At 33.6% G+C, this 13,395-nt stretch overlaps 1 long non-coding RNA gene across 10 annotated transcripts; it reads right to left on the bottom strand.

The window, feature by feature from the left end:
- Positions 1-214: 214 nt before the first annotated feature.
- Positions 215-2,000, bottom strand: LOC129946154 (uncharacterized). Of its 10 annotated transcripts, none has more exons than XR_008781542.1 (5): positions 1,831-1,999; positions 1,687-1,778; positions 1,085-1,626; positions 671-1,029; positions 215-610 (listed from the first exon to the last, which is right to left on the bottom strand). It is a non-coding gene; the product is annotated as an uncharacterized LOC129946154 (long non-coding RNA). The 10 variants fall into 10 exon arrangements; XR_008781543.1 differs by having other exon boundaries at positions 1,687-1,743; positions 1,831-1,998; XR_008781540.1 differs by having other exon boundaries at positions 1,687-1,760; positions 1,831-1,998.
- Between the last annotated feature and the right edge of the window lie 11,395 nt (positions 2,001-13,395).

Here is a 13,395-nt window from a genome sequence, read left to right on the forward strand (position 1 = left end):
ATATCGTTTAAATGGGCGGGTAAAAATTCCAACGAACATTTTAGTTATGTATGTCCCATTTTGTTCAAGGTTCGAGTTGTGCTGCCCCCAAACAACCGAAATGGGATGTTTTATATTGGCTAATCCGATCAATTTGTACATTACCATTTGTATATTCTTCAAAATTCACTTGATTCAACCGAATTCAACCCCTGAAGAAAAAAGCACCAACATCTTTGAATTCAAAACAAATTCCTTTATTATTAAAGTAAAGTAAATCATAAATAATTTTGAATAAAAATAATCCTAGTCAGCAAAGAAATAGTAGAATATACAATATATACAAAATTTACACTATAGCTCAAAATAAATAAACAAGTTGTTTGCAAAAAAGATTAATTTCTAGATATACATAGAAATAAATTTAGGCTTCAATTTGACCAACTTTTACAAAAACTTTCGATGATAGTGCGTGTTTTTGACGTTCTTTCTTTTCGGGCGTGTGTATGTATTCACAAAAGTATGTTTCATCAAGAAACTAAGGGTAACATCATCGCCTGGTTTCAGTCCTTCTTCAGGTGTGAAGTTCAATTTGATTGTTACTTTATTGGACTTTCTTCAAGTGGTGAAACTATAAAAAAAATAAGAGAAACAACATAGAATAAGAATTTACAATTCGATTGTTATTTACTTTGGTTCCTTTCGTTGAACTTTTATTCGAAGTCGATCATTCGCCGTTCCTCTTCCTTGGTTGGCAGTTTCATAATGGTTGTGGCCATATGGTACATCGTTGGGTTAGTTAGTTGAGGATCAATTCAGTGGACGTGCCAGGCTTCAGTGGCTTTTCACAACGCACAAGCAGAACGTTGGGCACATGGTAGTTAGCAAGCAATTGAATGCGATACTTGATCGATCCTGGATGGTACTCCGGCTTGATGACATTGTTTTCGCATTGTCGACAACGCAGAGATCGCTTCCGCTGCGAATAGAGGTTATTCACTGTGAATAGTTGATCGGCAGGTTGACCATGACGCTGCTAAATTGTCGTGACTATAAAGAAATTAATTTGCATTTACAAGGAAATCTTAAATGGAAGTTGACTTACTTTTTTTGATGTTGATTTTCTGTGTGAAAATCGATGAATTCCACTCGCCGACATCGTCAGTAGCTGCCGAGAGACTGATCTGAATCTGTTTGGCTTCTTGGGGATTCTTGTCGGGCCAGCTCATTTGCCTCCGAATGATTGCCACCGTTAAGCCAGTGCGATTCTTAGGAGCAAAATAAATGGATTCGTTGTAGATTTAAAATTTGAACTCTCTTACAGTCAAGGTTGGACAATTTTTGAGTATTCCTGCGATTGTATTCTTGTTTTTCTTGCGTCTCTTGCAGAACTGCAGACTGGTAGTATACTCTTTACACCTAGAAGATGAAGATTAAGCTAGTTGACTACGATATGAATGTTTCGATACGTACTTAAACAATTGATGGAGAAGGGCGTCAGCGGTCGACTATTACATGGCAAAACTTCCACTTGCATCATTGACTTGGTGGTGTTGTTTCCAATGGTTTTGATGGTGACACCTCCGCCGTCAACGCCTGCGGCAGCTCTTGCCATTGAGAAGTACATACAAAAACAATGGGCAGCATCTGTAGTTAAAAACATTGATATTATTTTGTTAAGAGAAATATAATATACAAAAAACTTACCTGCAAATCAGCGCCTTGTTTGGTTTGCTTTCCAAATTACTTAAAGGAAATTGCTTCCTGCAATTTGGCAATATCTAAAATGAAAAGACAGACTATAAAATAAATCCATTATTGTTGCACCTCCTTCACTGCAATTTGACTTACTTTTTATTCAATGAAGTGAACTTGTATATACCCTCTTCATTATAAAGAATTTTGGTGTGAAAAATATCAAATTATATTAAAAATCAAAACAATTAACAAAAACTTACTCTTAAAATCCGAAACCCATTGTTTTGTTTTGCAAAATTGATTGTCATTTTTGACAGATCACAAAAATTCCATAAGTTTCTTTTTAGCCCAATCCCCCATTTTGCTTTTTTTTCTCCACTCACATGTATTCACCGATAGAGAATTTGAGAGAGTTTACCTCGAATTTGGGAGAGTACACCTCGAATAAAATTTGAGGGTGTTTCAGGTAGGACGGGTACCGGTCGGGACTCTAGATAATATATTTCCTCTATGGCTGCGCTGCTGAACGACGAAATGTGTCATTTTTTGTACTAGATTTTTTAGTACAATTCTCCACTCTTTTAGTTCTCAATTTAACTGCTCGGCATATTAATTGCTTGCGAAATTTTGACGTTTATTTGTTATATTGAAAAAAACAATTGTTTACTCGTGACTTTCGGTGTTTTGACTTTGATTTATATTTGATTTTAAAATTGAAAATAAAATGGATTTGTCTAATGTGTTCCAACAATACATTTTTGAATCGGAAACTCAGGAAGTTGAAGATGTTATTGGTGATGTGCAAGAAGTGATGAAGACGAGCAGTGAACTTCAACTTTCAAAAAAGAATTGATGGAAAAAAATTGATTTGATTGAAAAAAAAACTGGCTTCGTTGGTCGAAGCCAGTGAAGCTATTTGGAAGTTGGAGAATAGGCTTCACAAAAATAATTCAGCCGTTGCTAGCCTCTGGAGTAATATAGCTGCAGAAATGAAAAAAACTATGTACTAACTGCTCAACAAAATGTTAATTAATAGAATTCTTTTCCACTTTTGTTTACCAGCAGCTGACTGTCAGAACTTGTCAATTGTTTTTGACAGCCGACAGAACTCTCCACAAATATTTTTCCGCTGTGGTTTTCGTTTTCATTTTGCTCTGTACCTGGAGACCGCTGAAAAAATTCGTTTCACTTCAGCTGCGTACTTGGCTTAAAAGTTATGTTACGTTTAAAAATGAACTTATGGTTTTGATACTTTATTTGAACTAAAGCCTAGTACATACTTCCTCGTGAAGTGAACGTTCGCCAGTGGAGAAAGTGAACTTTTGACATTGCTCACTGGTACACACTTGTGAGTACACGTTGTGAACATTTGACTTCAGCTTCACCAACAGTTCCCGTACATTTTGCACGTGAATTGCCCGTGAACGAAAACTCTCCACTTTGTTCTCCACTCAGCTTCACGAGCAAGTTCACGGGTGAACCAAAAACTGAAATTTGTATGGGTTCACGAGATGGTTCACAAGTATGTACTAGGCTTAAGGGCATTATATACCTATTATTTATTTATTTATTTATTCAGAATGCCTTATGAGATGAATCTCGTAACAGGCTGCATAGTTTTTACAATAATGTTTATGTAATTATGTAATTAAAAGTGTTAAATATAAGTACAATAAGTATTTGACAATGGGAACAACAAAAAAAATTTAATAAAAAGTGGAAATTTAAACATCAAGCAACAATTGAATAGCAAAAAAGAAATTTGTGTGACATACTAAGATACAGTAGAGACAAAAAATTAGAAAAGGAGACAAAACTTATTCTTACAGTTTACTCTATGACAATTAACATTGACCTTTTAAACATTGTATTTTGACAGTAACATGGCTTTAACGTGAAGTTTAAATTTTAAAGTATTACATTTCTTGATCTCATCAGAATGTTTGTTATAATACTGAATAGACTTGTATAAAATTGAGCTGCTTCCATATTTTTTTGAGTATATTCTGTCTAGGTGTATGTTATTTCGACTCCGTACGTTGTATTGGTGTACCTAAGTTACTTCTTGTAGTCAGCTGGGTGTTTGTATGAACCTCCGTAAGCACTATCTTGTGAATGTGAGTCACCATATTTATTTCGATTTCATCTTTGACCATTAAAATCTGCAGCTGTTTATAAATCCGTCGGGTGTTTGTAAGCCAATCAAATCCGAACAAGTTTTTTAATGCCTTATTCTGCACTACTTGCAAGGTTTGTAGAAGGCCATGAACTGCTGTACCCCAAATGTTGATTCCATAGGTCAAATGGCTATGAAAAAGAGAAAAGTACATTGTTCGTTTTAGATTTTCAGGAACGCTGTTTTGGATTCGACCAAAAACTCCAGCAAGCGAAGACAGTTTTTTCGATAGTTTCGAAATGTGGAAGTTCCAATCTAACGCTGAGTCCACCCAGAGGCCAAGATATTTAAATTCACTGACTCGTTCAACTACATCTTCTTGGTACACAATTCGTAGTGGGGTATTGGATTTGGTGCATACGATATACTTCGTTTTACGGGCGTTTACACATAGTTTTTGCGCGTTCATCCAAGTCTCAATCTTTTTAAGATCAGAATTCATTTGCCACTCGATCTCTGCAGGTGAGTTTGTGCAATACAACAAGCTTATGTCATCTGCAAATAGAACTGGATGTCCATTCAGTGAGAGGTTTGCAAAGTCCTGTACGTATAAGCAAAATAGGTTTGGTCCAAGAACACTTCCTTGTGGTACTCCCATCGTAACCGGTTGTCTTTCACTTGTGCAATCGTCTATTTTGATGTACTGAAAACGCTCTAAGAGATAGGATCCAAACCAATTGAAGGAGGAGCCTCTTACTCCTAGGGCAAAGAGCTTTCTCAGCAAAATTGTATGGTCGACTGTGTCGAAGGCTTTTGACAGGTCTATGAAAAGTGCACCAACATTACTACGGTTGTCCTTATTTTTTTGAAGGTTTGATACCATATCTATCAGCGCTGTACTCGTACCTGACTTCTTCCGGAATCCATATTGTTTAGAGGTTGAGAGCTTATTACGCTCGATATACTCCATTAATTGCTGGTTTACAACTTTTTCCATAATTTTCGATATAATAGGTAGAATTGAAATAGGGCGATAATTATTGAAGTCATCTATGTCACCACTTTTGAAGATAGGGATAACCCTGGCCACTTTCATCATCTTTGGAACATATCCCTCTCTTAATGATTTGTTGATTAGTATGGAGATTGGTTTACAAAGCTCTGTACTGCATTCCTTTAGTAGTGAAGAAAAAACATTGTCTACATCCTTAGCTTTTGATGGTTTAAGTCCACACATAATAGTTTTTATATGTTCTGGTGTAGTCTTTCCTAGTATAAAACTTTTCAATTGCAGTTTGGTGGGATAGACTATGTTTTGAGTCGGCCATTTAGTTATAATTTTTTTGCCAACCGTAGCAAGAAATTCGTTAAGATCATTTATTTTTTTTAATTTTTCGTTTTTTATGAATCGAAAGATTTTTTTAAATACATTTGAATACGCAACCAGAGGTCCTTGGTTCAATCTTTGTCTATGCCACTTAGTTTTTTTCACGAATACTGCCTCTTGAGAAATTCTCCATAAGTAATTCTTGTCCTGAAATGTACTTTCTCAAACTTGCCCTTCGAGTTCGGCATAAAAACTGTAGGTCCCCTCTATCCCTGAAATGAATCACACACAGGAATTGTTGAGAGTTTTAAGTCAATAGGCCCTATTTCTCTACGGACTGTTACGCCACCTAATTAATTTTATGACTACGCAACAACTGCGTTACTATACTAGATTTACTTTTGCAGACAAAATTAGAATTACTTGTCGTAAAGGAAAAACCCTAATGCCAACACTTTTTATGTAAATACTTTGGTATAAATTTGCCAACCGTATATACAAATACGCGTGTCGTGCGGTGTCGTGGGTGCAATATAAAGATTATAACTACAACACATCCCACAATCAATAAAATAATTTCAATATAACTTCAATAAAATAAGAACCACAATAATTAGCTCAGCAACATTTAAAACAAAAAAAACTTCTGATATTGATATTGAGGTCTGCAAGTTATACTTTCTTATCAATAAATCGAGTATAGTTGAAATATATTTCAAAATCACTTCTAAAAAATCATCATAAATGTTAACTAACTTTGTACCTGAATATTTATTTTGTAGTACGCCTTCTAAAAGTTCTTTGTCCTGAAAGTTCACTTAAACATTTTCTATTTCACTGTACATAAAATAAATGTTTATAAGTGTAATTAGTATACTTAACTATTATAAAAGTAATAAAGTTTTTGCAATTTGAAAACATCAATAAACCTGTAGCCATAAATTAAGAAGGTGTGTTATTAGCCCTGATGGTATATGGATTCATGAAATCATGATAAACAATCATTTCTTTTAGCGCCCCTCAATTTTATATGATCTCGAGGAAAAATACGTTTTATCAACTCAGACAGATAATTCTGTATGTAGGTATTATGGACTGTATGTAGAACATTGTTGTCTGCAGGTCTGCTAGGTGAACAATGTACATATGGGAATAATAATGGATTGATAAGGGTAATTATTATTTTTGTATAATTCACTTAGGGGAGTATGAATGGAATGGAGCAGGTCCTCATCTTCAAAGCCTGTGCTTTGCAGTTGCTATGAGCTTCCTTTTACATTATTATTGTATTTATCAGAGAGAAAAAAACTAAACGAGAGAACCAACTTCAACGGTTGCTCTCTTTTTGCCTACAAGCTGCGATTTGCACATAAACTTGCATAAGTATTAACTCCATATAAAAAAAATGTGGGGAACGAATACTTATGCAAGAAGATGTGCATACTCCCCACATTTAAAAAAAAAATGGCGTCCACCTTCGAAAATTGGCGGATGCCATGTTGTTCAGAGGTGTTCAAAGAAAATTCAAAATTGTGGATGAACAATTTTTTGGTATTCTCATTGTGTTACTTTGGGAGTAATATCATTCGAATATGAAGTGAAATTAATTACTCTTGTTAGGTGCAAGAACAATGAAGATTTAGCAACAATTGTAAATTACGCATTTAGAGAAATATAAGTTAGTTATTTGAAGCCAGTTTTAATTATTAAGTAAGTAAAATAAATAAGGTGGTGCAACGGTGCAAAGAGAATTAGGACCTAGAAACATAAAACTCTAAAAGCACTACAACTATTATTTGTTTTATTATTAGCTGCGTTTATGCGTTTAATTTTCGCTCAGACCGTTGAAAAATGCAAAAAAAAACTCAGATTTATTTCAATTTTCAGAGTTCATCGACTTAATTTTGGCTGCGAGAGTTGCTGGTACATTGACAACGAGAGTTAAAGAATGTAAACATGGATCATTAAAATAAAACAACGCAGAAACATTGAAAACATTTTTATATACTCATTTTTTTTTTACATTCCTATTGTATTTGTGTGTACTCGTTGTTTATTTTCTTTATGTTACCGACATTTCCAAAATTGCGATTTAAGTAGAGACTAAATAAAAACCGTAAACTTCTGTTGCCAATTTTCATCGCATAAGATTTGTGAATTGGCGATAAGCTATGCTTTCCACTAAGCTAGTGTGCTTTTTTTAAAGGCTTAACGACATATGTAAGCCGAAAAGTACTTTTGTACAAAAGTAAAAGTATTTGTATTCTCGCTAGGTCAGTGGTTTTGTGAAGAGAATATACAAATTTGTTCTTCAACCAAGATTTAAGTCTTATGCATCATTTTTATAAGTTTTCCAGTTCTACTATTTATTTATATCTTATCTTTCAGTTATAGCGACAAGGAAAAATCTGTGAGGGAAAGTTCTAACTACAGTTTTTCTGAAAGTGCATTGTGGGTTATTCATAGATATTTGCTAAACTTTTTAGGCTATTCATAAATAAATGCAAATCTAAGTTAAGGGCTAAACCTGAATAACTATAAACATAGAAAATGCTGTGTTCAAGTAATTAATATCGCAGCCAAATTTCATAATAAATTTTGTTGGTGTATAAAACAGCTGAAAGACTAATTCATGACAAATAAATGTTACGTTAACACTAAGTTCCACAAAATATCGATTGATACCGCAATTACAGAAGATATGGATATTTTATATTAATATTCCCGGTAAACTGTAGACCTTTATTATTTCCACCTATTATAATTAATTCGATGTTAAATAATTCAATGCAGTATATTGTAGATAAAACAGCAGTTAAGTTATGTTAAGGTATTACTATTGAAATAAACATAACATACATTTATAAAAACATGTACTTGTTCATAACAAATAAAGTCTAGTCTAAAAAACCTTAACCTTGTTATACACTCTTTCTGAACACATCTTTTCTGGTTTTGGTTGTTAATGCCATCTATCTGTAACTCAAAGAAAGAGAAAAGAATAACAAATTCACCACAATCTTCCGTTTTAACGTTTACCGTAATTCATTCACAAACGAAAACCAGAGAGAGATAGAATTATCAAATGTCTCGATTCTCTCTGCTCTTCGAGGTGAAAACATGTATACACCGATACGAATTCAACACGCTATAAAAAATGAGAGTAAGAGGTTCCAAAGGGACGGAGACGAGGAAATTTGGCTCTCTCATTTAGTTTTTTCTCTCTGGTATTTATACCAAAAATAGAGGAGAAACTAAGTGGTTTTCCTTTTTATTGGTTTAGTAATAAGCTTTTGCTGAACAACAATTGTAACAATATCCTACTTTGTATTAGAATGCAAAAAATCACTAATCTTCCAAGGGCAAACTTAGGTTGCTGAGTTCTTCCAATTTGCATACATTTTATCCAGAGACAGGCTTAAAATTATAACCAAATTGAATTTAAAAAGCTATTTAACTTTATTAAGAGTACGAAAAAACAGGAGTTAATGCAGCCATGGCTGAATCACAAACACGCTTCAGCTCCTGCTTCGAGATTGCTTTTAATGACTTTTCTATTATTTCATCCCTCCAAAGTGCAAATTTTTTGTTTGTTGACATTTTTTACAGCTGTTGAGATGTCAGACAAAGCAAATGTTTAAATAATTGAACTAGAGCTTCCGTTTGGAGTCACATCACGTTACATTACGTTCTTTTCCTTACGATTGTCAAACGAAACGTGTGATTGAAGCTCCATTGTGATAGCATGCATTGAATTCCTATGGCGGAACTCGTAATGGCTGAATCACAAACACGCTTCAGCTTCGTCTGCGTTACGGTAGGCCTGCTTCGAAGTTGCTTTGAATGACATTTCTATTATTTCATCCCTCCAAAGAGTAAATGTTTCGTTAGTTTACATTTTTTTTACAGCTGTTGAGCTGTCAACCAAAGCAAATGTTCAGAAAATTGAACTAGAGCTTCCGTTTGCAGTCACATTACGTTCTTTTCCTTACGATTGTCAAACAGAACGTGAGGTCGAAGCTCCATTGTGATTGCATGCATTGGATTTCTATGGTTCAACTCGTAAACGTCAGGTGAAGCCGAAGCTGAAGCGTGTTTGTCATTCAGCCGAAACGATAATTGTCAAAACGATTACCATTAACGATATCGTCAATAATTTGCTTCACGTAGCTTTATCACTATCATCTCGTTCAATCGTTTTCAGTATAAGTTCGTTGAGTATATTCAAAATAATCTTATACATGACAGAAATGTCAAAATGAACTCAACGAAAGATAATGCTTGTTCAATAACTTGAAAATATTATGAAACTTTGTTTTTTTTCTCTCTATGAGAAATTTTGAAAATTTGCAAAAAGTGCATTGTTCATAAACATGCCAACTATTTTATGATGTTTGTTGTTATTGTCAATGTTTGTACAATGTCTGATATTTTTGTAAATCAGCCGCAGTAATAAATAAAATTTTGTCCAAAGGAACAAAGTGAAAACTCTATTTTATCCACAGGAAACATAACTTGGCTTCAAAAATATTTTTTGTTTCTAAATTACTTTGGATTAGGGCTTTGTCAGAGCTTTATGGCTTTGTGCAAGAGCGATACTAAAATCGTTGGCTGCCGAATATACCAATGTTCCTCCGCCCCAAAGTTTCAATACTTACAGGAAATTTTCATATTGAAGGTATATATGTGCATTATGTTTGTAGAACGATATCCGTCTGGTAAATTTATGTATTGCTTATAATATCATTATAAAGTCCTCTTTTACAATTCAAAAACCACAATTGTTTTATTTATTTAACAACAATTAAGAGAGATTACTTATGTTTTGTATATAAAAAAATGCTTACATATGGGTTAGAATAGATAGAAGGTCCCATTCATCTCTTAATTTACTTCGTAACCGAATTCATTGTTATCGTTTTGACGATTATCGTCTTACGTGAAGTGAAACTATCGTCAAACCGTTATCGTCAAACGATTTTCGTTTTGTGGAATGACCCACCAGATATCAAACTTATTATTTGCATGCAGATTTAGAGAAAGAACACTTGAAAATTTACTTTACAAAAAAGGTAAACGTGACTTACCATAACATTGTCTACCAACAATAAAAGTCTACAACAATTTATACAGTAAGGAAATTGTACTTCTATTCTTTATCCTGTTTAAATTTTTTTTCAACAGAATCTAAATGAGTTGCGATTGGATTTGAAGTGATTTTTTGACACCTTTATAATAGAAGAAATGTCAAAATTTATATTATTTTATGTCCACACGTGCTTTTCTTTTATTGGAACAAATTAAGATGATCGGTTGATATTCTTACAGTTCTTAAGATTGAGCAGGTTCAGACGACGTAAAAGACTTAAAGTTAAAGCAAGTTTCTGGTATCTGATTGGTCAGCTGCCAAATTGCCTTCCAATTATAGAAACTGAATTGGTGAATTTTAAGATATGTTATTGAACGAGTTTGATACCTAAGTTGAGACAGCTGCTAATAAATATAACCAACTTTAGGTTGTTCAAAAAAACAGAAAAATATTTAGATTTCGATGTTCAAGACTATTGTAAAATCTAGCTTTTGCAAATTCAGCTATACCTTGAATTTGGTGTTCTGTCAGATACTGATACCTTCCCAGCTGTTTTGACATCCCAGTTGTTTTGGATCAGCTGTTCTTTTACGAGTAAAACACTAACAAAATGTTTTTGGATATTCTATCTGTCTGGATTTGAACTAAGCAATTGAAAATCTGATTGAAAAGTTAGTCAAGAATAATCCCCTCATACACAGCTGATCAAAAAAATAGGTGTGATAACTAATTGTTGTATTAATTCATTTTGTATACCTTTTTTATGTTAAATATTAATTTTACGAAGATATTTTTCAAGCTCTTATACTAATTAAATAAAAAACACTTTAAGGCTTTGAAATACATTACAATAATTATAGATAATATAGCCCCAAAACTACAGATGGAGGTTTTTTCACTTGGACAAAAAAATAAGTGCGTCTTCCTAAATTAGTAATATTATCGTTTTTAACAATACTTTCTGTATCTTATCACAATTTTTGTTTTACTTACTTTAATAACCTGAGTATTCTCCATTATTATCCGAAACTTTTTAAAGTCGTCACGGCATTGACTGTTGACTTTCGGCATGTTTGCTCTGGTATGGAATACCATTCTCTTTGAACCGCTTCCCACAATTGGTTTCCATTAGTGAAATATTGACCCCCCAACTAACGCTCAAGCTCACTCCACAAGTTCTCAATAGGTTTGGAACCAGTTGATTGACTTAGCCATGGGACAACGGATACTTGTTTATCTCGAAACCAATCTTTTACAAGACCTACATTATGTTTAGGATTGTTGTCTTGGTAAAGGTTTTCCTCAGAAAACGGTAACATGACATCTTCCAAAATATCACAGTATCCGTATTTTGTTAAGATGTTATTCAAACGGAATATTGGATCTACGCCGTACCAGGAATAACAGCCCCACACCATTACACTCCCTCGTGCGTGTTTAATAGTTTTCGGTGTATTATAGCGGGGGTGGTAGTCCCTACCTTTTGGTCGCCTTAAATGTTTTATCACTCCACAAAATATTTCGCCATTTTTGTACGCCCGCTGGTTCGTTCCAATTAGCATGCATTCTGAAGCCTTCTTCAGATCGAGCGTGCACTGACCGCATTATCAATTTGAGCACCTATAGTCCTTGACCAGGATTAGATTTAGCTAGAAATAGTTTGAGGCTGTTAGTGGAAGCTGATGATTCTTTCGGCCGCCCTCTATTTTCGCGCATACCTCTGGGCTTGAGAGCATTTGTTATTATTTTGAGATCTGCCTAGGACCCTTGCAATAAATTTGTAGGCCTTGCTCATCTCTAATTAGATGAACTAATTTCATTTCCTCTGGCGAGCTGTGGCCTTACGACACATATTCAAACAGTAATGAATGAAAAATACTGTTTGAAGCTAATAAAATGATTTTAAACAAACCACCTCAAGAGTTTTTACAATAAAATAATAGAGAATATTATAAGAAGCTTGGATTTTATTTGGAGCACACCTATTTTTATGGCCAACTTCTAGAACACATATAACTTATCTGCTTAGCAAAACATTACTTAATTGCAAAAAGTTTAGCATCCTCCTAGAGAGAATAACTATTATTTCTTTTAAAAAAAAATGTTAGTTGCATTGCTTGAATTCAAAACAACCGCTAATAAGCAACAAGTCAAGAGTGGATATCAAAAATTTTTCACGAATATTTTATTGACCAGCTGTGTATATGTCAAAACGTTAACTCATCATGTTTTTTCATTCAACTGACAGCTTAACTTCATAACTCTGTGATTTTTTTTACTTACAGCTTAATTTAAGTTAAAGTTATAAAAGGGTTTGTTGTCATATTTTACATAAAGAAAGACTTTTTTGTTACAATACAAAACACAACTTATCAAGGACTTTTAACCTGTGTGAAGAATTTTGTTTGTAGATTATAATGTTGTTGGTACTTTTTTAACGATCAACTGAGGTTTAATATACTAAAGTAAAGTTTTACGTTTGCTGTTAATGACATCTGAAAAAATTAACTAGCTACCTTGGCCTAGTTATTCCTTCAAAGAATGCAGTTTACTGCAAGCGACGTCCCTCTGTTGCCTAAACCGGCCCATTTTAACACTTCTTGAAAGAATTTTTTTGAAAGGTGACCAGTCCGAAACTTGCCTTTTTCAGGTTTCCTATATGTCAATCTTTTCATAACAGTTTTGGTCGTATGCTAAACTTTTTTCAGGTGGTGACCTATGTTTTCATAAATAGTTCGAAAAAAATGTGGGCTACAATGCTAAAAAAAACATGAAACAGACAAATATAAATCTGAAGAAACAAAAAGTTTAGTTTGGCGTGACTCCATTACCACTTAAGAACTAAGCGAAAAAACTGTTATGTTATGGTTTTATTCATTCCAGAAAATTCAGATCAACAATGGTACACATGGTGTTTATTACATTTAAATTTATTGAATGACTTTCCCCCCTTTTTTGGGGTTTCGTTATTTGTTTAATCATCACTTACATGGAAACATAAAGTGTCAGAACAACGTTCATTAGGTAAGCTAGTTCCAAGTAAATGGCAAAATCTAAAACTTAAATCTTAAACAGAACAGAACTCAGTTATATACATTGACAAATTATTATCTGTCAAATTTAAAGTCTTTCCTATTTCCTCCAATCAGAAATCAATTAATTTGTAATTTAATGAGTGGTAAAATG

Source organism: Eupeodes corollae, chromosome 2 (genome assembly GCF_945859685.1).
Source record: "Eupeodes corollae chromosome 2, idEupCoro1.1, whole genome shotgun sequence".
In the NCBI taxonomy this organism is placed as follows: domain Eukaryota; kingdom Metazoa; phylum Arthropoda; class Insecta; order Diptera; family Syrphidae; genus Eupeodes; species Eupeodes corollae.